The sequence below is a fragment of the Lactuca sativa genome, chromosome 3 (assembly GCF_002870075.4).
Source record: "Lactuca sativa cultivar Salinas chromosome 3, Lsat_Salinas_v11, whole genome shotgun sequence".
Classification (NCBI taxonomy): Eukaryota; Viridiplantae; Streptophyta; class Magnoliopsida; order Asterales; family Asteraceae; genus Lactuca; species Lactuca sativa.
The window spans coordinates 117,510,977-117,525,168 of NC_056625.2; positions in this window are offsets into that span (position 1 = coordinate 117,510,977).

The window sequence follows — 14,192 nt, forward strand, 5'->3', positions numbered from 1 at the left end:
TGATTCAATTGCAGAATTGTGTAAGGATGAGAAGTTCCACGAATGAATTCCCAAAACAAAAACGAGTCCTAAATGATATATAATGGAATATATAGGTATGTAATTCGTGTTTAAAACAACTAAGACGCAAGGAAACAACCTTAGGGACTAGGAAACACTTTCTAGGATGTGTTACAATCACATGTGATTGACTAAATGGAGTTTACGGCCAAAGGGTAGTGGGTTCACGGCCACACTTGAGTTTACGGCCATGGGTTCACGGACAATGAGTGTACGACTGTACAATCATGGAAGAAGCATGCAAAAGAGGTAATTGATCCATTGGAAATCAAGGCCTAGTCATGCAATGAGGTAAAAAACAAGTCAAGAGTGGATTTCTTATGATTTGGAACTCTTTTAGGGTGTGTACGGCCAATCAACCTATGAAGGGTTTATGGCCGTACTCCCATCAACATCATGAAGGAAAAGCTGAAACAGGAAGAATCAAGGCTTGGATCTAGTGGTCTTTCAAGTATAACAAGGTACATGATGAAACACTTACGTATCTGGGATCTTTGGGAGTTCACAGCCACCAAGAACAAGTGTGTTTTCTTGGTGTTCTTGGTTAAAGATGGTGATCTTGTAGATCTAGACAAAAGTGGTGAATTCATGGATGAAATCATACGGGTGTACTAGATCAAGAAGGATATCAAGGAATACAAAGAAGAATCACTTACGATTTGGACGAGCAATGGAGTAATTCTTGATGATACTTGAGAGAGAATGGAAGTTCTTGAGTTGGAATTCTGATGAATGATGAAGAAATGAGGGAAATCTATACATAAGGAGCATAGTTCACGACTAGAGGATGTTTACGGCCGTACATAGAGTTTACGACCGTAAACCCCATGTGTTGGGTTTTCTGGCTCGTTTTAATTCCTCCAATACTAAGCTAACACTTCATGACACTCAATCCTTATGTCCACTAGGCTTAGAAGCCATAAAATGACCCCTAACAATGCTAAAAGATAATAGAAACAAGTCTGTCTCTCGATTGATTGGCTGGACTTACATGATACAGATTTTCGGGTTGTCACATCCTCCCCCTGTTAGTTGGAATTTCACCTCAAAATTAGCTTTCTTAGCAGTACTCCTGGGGTTGTGCTCCTCTGATTGGCAGAATATCAACTCGTATACCTGGCAACTTTGCCCTTATAATAGGATTCATATTGGTCCATCTATCATCACCTCGTGCATACAAGTCATATATAATTAAGATTAGTAAGACGGTCGGATGTTCGACTCTGCCCCAGGTCCATAACCAAACAAGGAACAGGAGATAAGGCGAAACACACATACTAAATCTACCTAATAATAATTGTATGCCACCCTTGCACATACACTTAGTAGTGATAGGTGGGTTTTATTCGTCCTCAGTCGCTGTTCTTGAACTTGATCTGCTGCACGAGTGGTAGCTCGGGAAGGTTTGCTGAGTATAAGGTTGTCAAGGTTTCAGAGGGCAAGGTACTCCTCGCATGAGTACTTCGGCATTTACAATACGAGGTAGATGATTATGAGGTCTAGGTCGGGATGTCGTTATGAATTATGATGGTTTCGTGAATTTGATGGTTATGGTGATGGATATATATGAACTTAGTGTGGTGAGTACCACGCCAATTCATGACGAATGATGACAAAGGACTTTTTACAGAAACAAAAATTCGGCTGATTTGAAAGAAATGTTTTGATATACGAAGGTGCATCCCGAGTGTTTTCGACAATGCACTCTGTGTAAATGTTCTACTGCTTTCTGTTTTTGCCTTGATATTACTACTGCCACAAATCATACCGCGATGACCGAGTACTAATAGTGCAGTGTTTTGATAACTAGTGTTGATACTCTATATTATGATCCTCCTCGGTACCTCTATGATCGCTTGACATATACAAGTTATGTATTATTAAAATGAATAAGACGGTCAACTGAGTGACTCTGCTCTAAATCCACAAACAAACAAGGAACAAGAATTAAAGTGGAATCACTCACTCTAAGTCTACAAAATCTTAGCTATGGACAACCCTGATGTACATACTAAGCCATCATAGCTTCCCTTTACGGATCCTTAGTTCTCTTATGAATGCTATGACTTGTTTCATATGAGTGAGTTATTATAATTACTTTTAAATATTTCCCAAAGTTTTAATCTTATATATATATATATATATATATATATATATATATATATATGTATATAAATTAATATTTAACGAAATTATTATTTCAAAGACATACCACTGGTCGTTGGGGACTCCGCGGTAGTTTCTCCCGCGGTGATTGTCAAAATTCTTCCATCTGCTCCTGAGTTCTTCGTGATCTGGAAATCCCTCTCGTAGTGCTCTGTCTCACCACAGCTGTTATAGGCCTGATTTACTTCTATTTCGGGGACTTGGGAGATTGGTTGTGTTGGAGCCTTGCAGAACCGGGTAGTGTGCCCCTTCCTGTGGCAATTCAAGCATTGCATTCCCCGACATACTCCGGTGTGGTGGTAGTTACACTTTCCACAATTCGGGAGAGTTCCAGCATATCGACTGGCAGGTGCCAAAGTAGCAGGTGTTGTGGCGGTGTATATACTATCAATTTGTTGCTCCTGTGGGGTTTCCTGGGTTGTTAGCTCTTTCCTCTTTTTCCCCGACTTTCTTTTATAGTCCCCTCCCTTTGATGGCTCAGGAACAGGGATCACCATGGCATGGCGGACTCCATGGTCAATGAGTCGCTGTGCTAGGCGTTTGGCGCTATCGAATGTAGTTAGTTTAGAAGACAGTACATCTCCTTGAACAGGGGGAGATAATCCCTAGACGTACCTTTTTATCTTCTTACTATCTGGGGTAACCAATTCAGGACATAGTGCTGCCAGGTCGGTAAACTTGTCGGTGTAGGCAACTATGTTTGAGCCGACCATGGTATGCTCCCATAGTTCTTGTTGCAGCTTTTGAACTTCGCCCCTTAGGCAATATTATTCCAACATCATCTCTTTTAGGTTTTCCCAACCTATCGAGTTAGCCACTAATAGGGTCGGTGACTTTAAATGGCTATTCCACCATGTCAGGGATCTGTCGGAGAAGGTGCAGGCGACAAACTTAACTTTGCTCCGTTCTGTGCACGAACAGATTGCGAAGACCGAATTTGTTTTCTCGAACCATCGCATCAGAGCAATGACTCCCCCATTTCTATTAAAGTTTTTGGGATTACAGTTCATGAAGTCCTTGTACGAACACTCTCGTGGGTGTCTGTGGGTAACTTCGGGGGCTGATAGGTGGGTACCGCTACCAGTTTCGTTGGTACCACCTTCACTGATGCGAGTTAGAGCAGCTGCTACTGTGGGTGATATCGTTGCTTGGAGAGCAGCAGGGTCGGATTGTGGATGAGGTAGTGGAGTTTGAGTTTGAGTTATCGGAATAGTGTGTCTCTCTGATTGACGTCGAGGCATCTTGCTAAAAAGAATACAAAGATGAAATGGAATTAAGTCTATAGCGGTGGATATAAGTCGAAAGCTGAAAGACTACGTTATCCTAGTTCTGAATGTATCTGGTTCTGACTTTCATAGGGTTTTGGAAACAATTCATAAAGTGAGTCTATATAAAATAAACTTTATGAATTAGAAGTGGCTATCCTCGAATGAATTTTTGTGAATTGAATATCTGATACGGGCTGCATGAAAAGAAAGTAATCCTAACACATGGTGTGAGTAGTGAAATCACTAGCTCACTAAATCGATTAAAGTTATGTTAGGGTGACGCATATGACGTCTTTTGTTTATCCGGCTGATCATTTCTTGGAAATCTCTTTTTGTTTCTCCTTGACTCGTCTAGTGATTGCTATGATGGATTGGTTACATCTATCAGGGTTTGACGTACGAGAATGGAAATGTCTAAAGAATCTATGAGATTAAGTGTGACATTGTGGGGTGATCCTTACCGATTCATCCTATAATTGCGCAATGTACACAAGTTGTATATAATTTAAGATTAAATAGACCTTCAAATAAGTGATCCTACTCCAAAACCACAACCAAACAAGGAACAGGAAGTGAAGCATAGATCACAAATTCTAAGTGGATAAAATCTCAATTATATAATCCTTGGAATTATACACTCTGGAATCATAGACCTAGCAGAATGGTCTTTTAAGTTCTCACATAAGTTATTTATAGTGCCTAAAATACTCCTATAGTATTTTAATGCAATGAACTTGGTATGTTTTAAATTTGTTGTCTTGTAGTATCATAAAATACTCCCATTGTATTTTAAGTTTATGTTTTGATCTAGAAATCCCTTGAATAGAGTTAGGTAGATTTTAAGACTGTTGCAACACCACATCACTCCCAAACACATGTCGGTCACATCTCAAATGAATATAGTTGATCAGGCTATGTTGATCCCAGATATGATTACGTAACTGTCAAGGTTTGATCGCAGTGTCCAACCTTTAAATACTTATGTTCTGTTCTTCTAGTGATACTTGTTCTAGTATGTATATATGCATAAGCATGTTGGTATACCTTTATAAAGTATTGTTATATTCTTAATATACATTATTATTCAGAGTGCTACGGCCCCATTGTATTTACAGTTGTATATCTTTTATAGGTTGAAATACTTAGTTCACTATAAATAATGCTTTGATACCAATTTGTCACACCCCCAAACCGGAACGGCGGAAACGTTTGGGGGGCAGAGGATGTCATGCTTAGTATCACAAAAATGTATCATAGTAAGCATAGTAACAAACAACCATTGTATTAATATTGAAGTGTTTACAAAGTAGTGATTCACAAAAGATTGAATCCAAAAGTAAATAAAAAAACAAGACATGAAGCTACTATACCTCATCTTCTGACCCGTAGAGCGCATACCTGTGTACTAGTTTCCTGTGAATACAAGTTATTTTGAAAGACTAGATCAGCATTTAAGCTGGTGAGCTCATAAGTATTTTAGTGATGTAAAGTATGTTGTAAGTTCAATTAGAAAAGTTTGCCTGTTCTTTCAGAAAATCCTATATCTTCTGATGTGATGAAAGATATGTGAAAATGACTCCACAATTTCTTCTATGAGTACTAAATGGATACAACTTATATACAATTTAGAGTAAACAAACAATCGATTGCGTGAATCTGCACTAAACCCACAACCAAACAAGGAACAGGGAATGAGGCGAAAGTCAAACATCCCATTGTTTATTAGATCTTCACTGTATATAAACCTTGCGTATTCATTTGGTACTTGCGGAGTTAACTGTAATAGTTACTTATAATTGATAAAAAAAATTCTTTAAAAAACCCTTATTTCCTTTAGTAAAAATGGTAACCAGAATAGTTCCTTCTATAATCACTTAGTTTATACAAGCTATATATAATCCAATTTCGAATGGATAGTTAATTGTGTGCATCTGCCCTAAGCCCACAACCAAACAAAGAACATGAAGTAGCGGGGAAAGCACACATCCAGCTACATATCGGTTATTAACTATATATAACCCTGATGTATAAACTAAGGTATTATAGGATTAACCAATAAAGGTCCTTTAACTTATCTTGGTTTAATAAAATGGATTAAACTCTTTTACTGATAAGTTTCTAATTTAGCCTAGTAAATGTTCTATCCAAAAAGTATGTTTTTGTACTAGAAAAACGGTGTATTGAATTTGTGTACTATGACGTGACCCATACCTGGTAATCCTTATAATTACTTGGTGTCTACGGAATATATATATAACTAAGATCTGATAGGTAGTAGATTGAGTGCATCTGCTCTAAGAACACAAACAAACAAGGAACAAGAAATGAAGCAGAAAGCACACACTCGACTATCTATTGGACCAGATTATTATATATTCCTGATGTATGCGCTAAGGAATCATAAAGTTAACATTATAGGCCCCTTTCTAAGTGAATGTACTAAGAATCGACCGTACTGTTTGTCTTTTGTAAGTTTTCCCAAGTTTAAAACTATCTTTACTAGAAAATAGTTTCCAATACTTTTTATGTGAGAAGATCACAATACGAATGTAATGGGAAAATGAAAGCATTCAGTAATGTTGTAAAAAGTAACTACTGAACACTTAAACCTAGGATGTGATTAGTAGGAAGGGCATCGGTGAAAAGGGACTTGGTGAAATCAAGGCAATCCTTGAGGAAAGTACAGATAGATGTGGAAGGTAGTATGGGCCCGTATTACTGAAAGCAGAGGATTCGTACTCGATTCAAGGAGGGCCGAGATGGAGCCTGGAAACTTGGAGAGTGGGTGAGACCTTTCGGGGGTATATGTGATCCTGACCATTGTGTTGTTATTTTCAGAATGGTGGTCACACGTCATGGAGAAGGGGGATCAGGATCTGGTTTCATTTCAGGCAGATTTATTAATGTTGAAAGTACTAACATTTGTACTTCCACTGCAGATCAACCCTTAGATCAGGCCAAGTATGAAGTTGGAGAATCTGTTTCTGTTTCTGTTTCTAATTCTGATATTCCTGTTTCAAATGAAAATGTTTGTGTTTCTGATGTTAAAACTGATAATGTTTCGTGTGATGTTTCCACATCTGCTACTGTTGAACTTAATTTCTTTAATATTTTTGATGAATTGTTTGGTAATTATGATGCTTGTGATTCTCATGAAAACCCATCAATAACACAAGTCACACTATCTGAGGCACCCTCACTTATCTCACAACCTATTTGTCATGCATGTTCTTTTGAGAAGAGTAAGAGTGTCTGTCAAGATAATAAATTTGAGAAATCAGGTACAAGTTCAAATAACAACCAAATTTGTTTTAATTGTGGTGTTTGTGGTCATATAGCTGGAAATTTTCAAAATTGGATCTTTGTGAACTATATGTCACCAAGAGGAGAGAAGGAATATCAAGGAAGGTCTTTAATTAGAAAATCCTCAAGAACTCGTTCTCCAAATAATGATTGGAAATGTGATAGAAGCAGAAAAAGGGGGGTTTTCAAAAGAATAAAATGGTTTTTAATAATAAAGCTCCAAATAGTTTGCCAAAACCGAACAAGGCTCCGCCAAGATCGGTTTCGTCAAAAAGCAATTCTGGATCTACAACCACTTCTAGTAGAACATCCAAAGGCTCAGTGCAAACTCATAAGAAACCTATTTCAAAACCACCTGAGAATGTTGTAAAACCTAAATATCATCAGATGCCCAAAATCAATTTTCAATCCATCATCTCCTTCCTCTAAAGTGATTAAGAATGAGGATCCTAATTTGAAATCATTAAAGTATAAATCAGTGAAAGCAAAAGGGAAACCCTGGACAATGATGACCTGGGTTCCTAAATCTAAATGATCCCGCTCATCATGCATGGATAGTTGTGGAGGAATGTCGTCAGACCGTGGTATGTCGACATCAGCTGCTCCCGGCACATGACTGGAGACATCTCCTAATTGCACGACATTCGAACATTTATTGAGGGATATGTCTCCTTTGCGGGTGGAGAAGGCGGAAAGATAACTCAAAAGTAACAATGTAGGAACAGAGTGCTTAGTTTTGAGAATGTCAACTATGCTCCTGAGCTGAAGCACAGTTTGCTAAGTGTCTCCCAAATCTGTGACAACGGCTACTCAACACACTTCACTAATAAAGAATGTCTAATCTTAAAGCCAGGCATTGTCATTCCGGAAGAGTGGATTCTCATCAAATCTAAGCGGGATGGGAATGCCTACATTATCGACATGAACAGCAATGTGCCCGATGAAGTTACCTGTCTCTTTTCCAAATCTCCGAACAAAGTGCAATGTTGTGGCATCGTCGACTTGGCCATGCAAATAAAAAGAACTTGAATCGGATTGCTAAGAATGAAATGGTCTGCGGTCTTCCTGTCAGAGATTTCATCACCTTTGGAAAATGTGTTTTTTGTGCTCAAGGCAAACACCATCGGAAACCACATCTACCAAAGCATGTCAACTCCATCAAGCAGGTGCTCCAATTGTTGCACATGGAATTGTTTTGTCTGGTCAACGTCCTCAGCATCAATCAAAATTTGTATTGTCTCGTTGTGATAGACGATTTCTCTCATTTCACGTCGGTCTTCCTTTTGTCCAACAAAGCTGGGATCGCTGACCTCATCAATAAGTTCATTGTAATGATCGGGAACCAAACCAAGCACCAAGTGAAAGCGCTACGCAAAGATAATGGAATAGTGTTCAAGAACGTTGTTCTTGATCACTTTTGCGCCGAGAAGGGTATTGTGCATCAATATAGTTCTTTTCGGACACCACAACAAAATGGTGTTGCTGAGCGGAGGAATCGGACGTTACAAGACGCTGCAAGGACGATGCTTTGTGATTCTAAACTTCCTGTCTTGTTTTGGGGAGAGGCAATCAACACAGCTTGTTACGTTCAAAATCATGTCTTGATCAATAAAGCTCAGATGAAAACACCATACGACATTCTTTATGGACACAAGCCATCGGTCAGCCATTTCCAAGTTTTTGGTTGGCCTTGCACTCTTCTCCACTTGGAATCCAACCCAAAATTCAATGCAAAAGCCGATGACTGTTACTTTGTCTGTTACGCTGCTCGTACTGCTTATCGGGTACACAACAAGAAGACGAAACAAATAGTGGAGTCTTTTGATGTTCGCTGGCTTGAAGAGAATGAAACGGACGCTAGGGTGCGTCCGGACTGGCTTTTTGACTACACATCGCTATTCAAATCTTTTTGTGTGTCGTCTAATAACCAAGCTGGGTCAACCTCTTGCTCGAAGAAAATTATTGAAGACGAAGATGACGAGGTTGTCTACAGACCACCATTGGTTTCTACTACTGATCCTCTGGTGGAGTCTACTGTTCCAATCGGTTCTATTGAGTCCTCAACACAACAATCTGCTCCAGATGCTGATGATACTCCTCTCACCCCGATCGAAAAAGAGTTCATGAACCAAGATGCTTCCGCTGTCACTCAGAATTTGATGGACCTCCTCTTTCCCGATCAAATCGCCGATGAATTTGTAGCAAATCCACCAAACAAAGATGGTACACCTACCGTCGATTCTTTAGCACATGAAGGAGCTGTTAATATTCATACTCTTCCCATTTCACTCAATGACATCAGTCACGAAATCCCTTCTCGCATACAGTGCGATCATCCGATAGAGAACGTTATTGGCCAGCTGGGCGACGGATTTCAAATGAGAAGCCAGAGTGGAGATGTCAACTCATGTCTCTATTCTTTCTTCATCTCTCAAATAGATCCCAAGAACATCGAAATGTCTTTAAATGAGCCTAGTTGGGTGGATGTTGTGCATGATGAGCTCAATCAATTCGAAAAACTCAGGGTTTAGAAGTTGGTGGAGCTACCTAAAGGCAAGGAATCTCTCGACACCTAGTGGATATTTCGGAACAAGCAAGATGATTCGGGTTTCATTGTCCATAATAAGGCGAGATTAGTGGTCTGTGGGTTCAAGCAAATTGAAGGCCTTGATTATATAGAGGTCTATGCTCCGGTGGCGTGCTTGGAGGCTATTAGTATCTTCGACGCTTATGCTTCCTACATGAACTTTACTGTCTATCAAATGGATGTCAAGATGGCTTTCTTATATGGCAAGGTAAAAGAGGAGATTTATGTTGACCAACCTCCTGGGTTTGTTAAATCAAAACTTCCCAACCATGTCTACAAGTTAGACAAGGCTTTTTATGGGCTGCATTAAGCTCCTAGAGCTTGGTATGCTACCCTAGCACAACACTTTCTCAATCATGGCTACTCACATGGCACTACTGATCAGACCCTATTCATCAAACATGTCAGTCCAGATCAAATTCTTGTTCAAATCTATGTGGACAACATCATTTTCGGGTCGACGAGTCCTCAGCTATGCACTGAGTTTGAGGACATCAAGAATAAGCAGTTCGAGATGAGTTCATTAGGAGAGATGACCACGTTTTTGGGGCTTCAGTTCAAACAATCTTCAACCATGGTCAAGAGACAACTGTTGACTCCTGATCTTGAAGGCGAATCCGTAGATCAAACATACTACCGATCAATGATCGGATCGCTGATGTATCTGACTGCAAGTCGCCCAGACGTTATGTTTGTGGTCTGTCAATGTGCATGCTTGCAGGCTAATCCTAAACTGTCTCTATTGGGTTTTGAGCATTCTAACACTCCTAAGTGCACATGCAACCCTGAATACCTTGGATCTATGTTTTCTCTATTATACATGCAAATATGAACTTTCAAGGTATTATCCTAATCTAGCATACAAAACAATGAATATAACAAGATAGAATACATACCTCTTTGATGTAGAAAGTCTTCATGAAGCTTGAGTGCCTAGTGCCTCAAGTGTGACACCTCAAATGGTTCACACACCACCAAATACACTTGGAATAACTTGAGAGAAATCTACACTTCATGAAATCGGCTAGCCCTTTTTTTCACACACTAGTGTATGATTTCTTGAGCCATGGGATTCTTTTATGTGGTAGCTAATAGGGTTACACCATATAACTCATGACTTTACCCAATACTTAAGCTCCATGTATCTTAACCTCCATGGATCATCCATGGGTCACCCCATGGACTTAGTCCAACATAAGGAATCTTTGATCACAAGCCCACATATATAAGAATGAATGATTTACACAATCAACCCATATATTTAATTAGTCTCCTTTTGATCACTTAATTAATTCCAAATTAATTCTTGATCAATACTAATTAAATAACGTTATTAATATATTAGAACTTATATTAAATTAACAAACCTTAAGTGTTATTTCTCTCATTTTAGTCTATCCAAATGCATGATGCCATGCAACCCAAATGGACCATGCCGGGTCGGGTCAGTCTTACCAATTATAGTTATGGACTTAGACATTAGTCCTACAGTCTCCCACTTGGATAAGTCTAAAACTATTATTGTGTATGACTTCAAGAACTGACTGGCAATCGTAGCTCTCAAAAGCTTCTGTCGAACTCTGACCTTGTAGATGAATTCTGACCTTTGTCAATGAGTTGTCCATTAGATAAGGGATCATACATTCCTCCATTCTAGATATCATATGGACTGAGATATGGATTATAATCATTCTCTCTGCCCATTTGTTGTTTCCCGATTTCCGATTTATGACAACTGACTAATTGAACAAATCAAATCAGTCATGGCCCGGCCGAGCACTTCCATTTGTCATCATCAAATCATCGAGGGGCCCACAAATATCGCTTTTATCCCAAAGGTAAAAGGGATGGGTAAACTTCGACTCATATGGCTTGTTCTACTACTTGTTGAATCATACACAAAGGCACATTTTATAGCACCGAGTTACCGAATGTGTTGTCGTGCAATCAATGTACAACCAACACATAGTAACAACTCATATATCTAGGTTTGAAGAATATAAGATATTATCCTCTCATGATCACTCGTGATAAAATCCATGAAGTGATTCCAATGAGCACGGGTTGAATCCAATACTCAGAACTTATGAGCACTCATGAGTGTTGTAGCCCTTTGTACAACATCATAGACCTCTACAAGCCAACCCATGACAGTCTTGATTCATATCTACTTCCAACATATGACCGATTGTGGATGGTGTGAATAACTTAGCCATTCCGGAAGAATAACCTAGTTTATTCTGGAAGTCAAAACATGAAAAATGAAACACAAGAATAGTTGAATCCAATATGGTATCAAAACCTATGAACATAAATAAAACACCTTTTATTTATCACCATATGATTACACCTTATTCATTGTATACTGTTTCAACTATCAACTTTATTCTTGAATTTAAAACAATAGTTGTCCCATGCTCCAAGCATGTACACTATGTTTTGTAAACACTAGTCATGCCATACACCAAGTATGCATACTATGTTTGTCTATGATCTTCACTTTGTGAATTAGATCAATTGAACATAACTCCAATGATCCTCTTTCACAGTCCTTCAAGAATTATCACTATACTTCCAACTGTCCTTGAGCAACCAATCTTTGGTAAACCTTAGATTGTCCTCGACAATTGATTAATCCTTTGACTAATATCTAATTCTAGACCTTTTCCCTTCTTAATGCCCCATGCATTTGGAAAATTTAGAAAGGATGAATATAGCACATGTAATCGATCCTATATCCAAAGCATATGGGACACGATTCATGATTTCTCACATAAAGACTAAACCAGTCTTTTGCTATAACATTTCCATTTCTATTTGCCAAGTTCTTATAATTCAGATTATGAAAAGGGATGTCGTAATCATAATCGAATTTTAGAACACAAATAATGGACCCATATACAGAACTTCCTTATGTTGAGCCATTCCAACATGAAATTCGTATATATCCTTGACTAAATACGATTAAAACCTCAATCTAAGCTTTTAGATTTGAGATGAAGTATAATTTCCTCTCCCTTAATTATAACAAAATAACTCTTTCCCAATTGAAACTTTTGTTTTCTATAATTAACATTGCTAGCTTGCAATACTTATCATAATTATCATGCTCCCACTAACATGATGATTATTAGCATGACACTTATGCTCCCACTAGCTTTGACATGTACTCAGAAATCAGCTGACTTTCTTACCAAAGTTCAGATTTCTAATACTAGATTGTTTTGATAAAACTTTATCAAAATCATACACCTCTTCTAGATAGCTCACAGGAGTGTCTAAACAATTTTAGAACTATGAAAAGGGATGCGATAATCATAGTCTCGATTGTTTAGACCTTTGCCACTTCTCACAAGTGCATGTTAGTGTGCCGGTAAACCACACATGCTCCACTAACGACTTTGAGAATGCAAATATCACAATTGCTATCTAGCTAAAATCTACTTACTGAAACTGTTTCCTCACCATCATTTTCATGAATCGGAGAGAAACCTTATGACACTTAGATTTAATGGTGTATGTATTCTAATCCATGTGAATTGTCAAAACCATAGTCACAAGACAAGGATAATGACAAATCCAAACTCATTTGGATTGAAATCAATCTTAATTTCTTGCCACCTGGCAGCTCAAGGGCCTTCCATTGCTTACAAGTTGTTATGCAACCAATTGAGAACTCTAAGAACTCATATGCGAAGCCAACTTTAACTGGAATGGGCACATAATATGTCAACACGATAGGTTATGAACCTCAAGTCGTGTGCTAGTTAAGAACTTCAGGTTTTATTCTTGATTAGTTCTTGATACTTTCAAGACCTTTAAGACTCCCACTGTCCTCTTGACATATAAGACTTTCTTGTCAGATATTCAAAAGATAGTGTGGATTCTAATCAAGACAAACACTTCACACAGTTGGCCTTAGTTAGTCTTTGTTTTATCCAAAACATCACAACTTACCAATTTCAAATGTACAAGAGTAGGAAACTTTTACTCTTACATTTGAAAAGTGTTTTTAAACCTTCTTTAAGACGTGTCACTCAAATTACAATCTTGGAGTATTACTCTAAGACTTGTATTGGAACGAAGTATGACTCATCTTCTTGATTTAACCATTTCAACAATTCAAGATTCCTCTTCTTAGTCATACCTTAGAGAACTAATTTTCATATGGTTTTTTAATCATTAAGATGATCACAAAAACTAATACTAAAGTACTCTCCCATCTTTTCAGATTTGAGAAACTTTTATCCTTCTGCCTAAGTTGATTCTTCTTATTCGCTTTGTCATACATTGGAGCCTTTTCCAATGTCTCAGACTTACACTTAAGCTTGTAAGTATAACCATATTTACTGAGATTTAGTAAATTATAACGAATAATCTTATCGATCTTTTGTGGTGGACTTAACCAGTGCACAAGAATGTGTACTCAATCCCTTAGTCCTTCACTTGATTCACACATCCATGTGAACAAGTAGTTATTCTTAATTTTCCAATACTTGTAAGTTCTCATTCATCATACTATACAACTTGCATGATTCCAAGTTCCGGTCCAATTGAAACTTGGGTGATGAGAATCTTTCCTTATTTGGCAAATTTAGACATTACCACAAATGAAAGAATCAATTTCATATTTCCACTCTTGTTATTAATGGAATCATATAAGAAACAATTTTTCCTCAAATGCCATTGTAAGGATATTTTAAAATAAATAAAATCATCATTTTTCCTTTTATTTTAAAAACTTTGTGGAAAATCTATCCTTACAATCCATATGAAAACTTGTTGTTATCTATTCCTAAGAAATAACT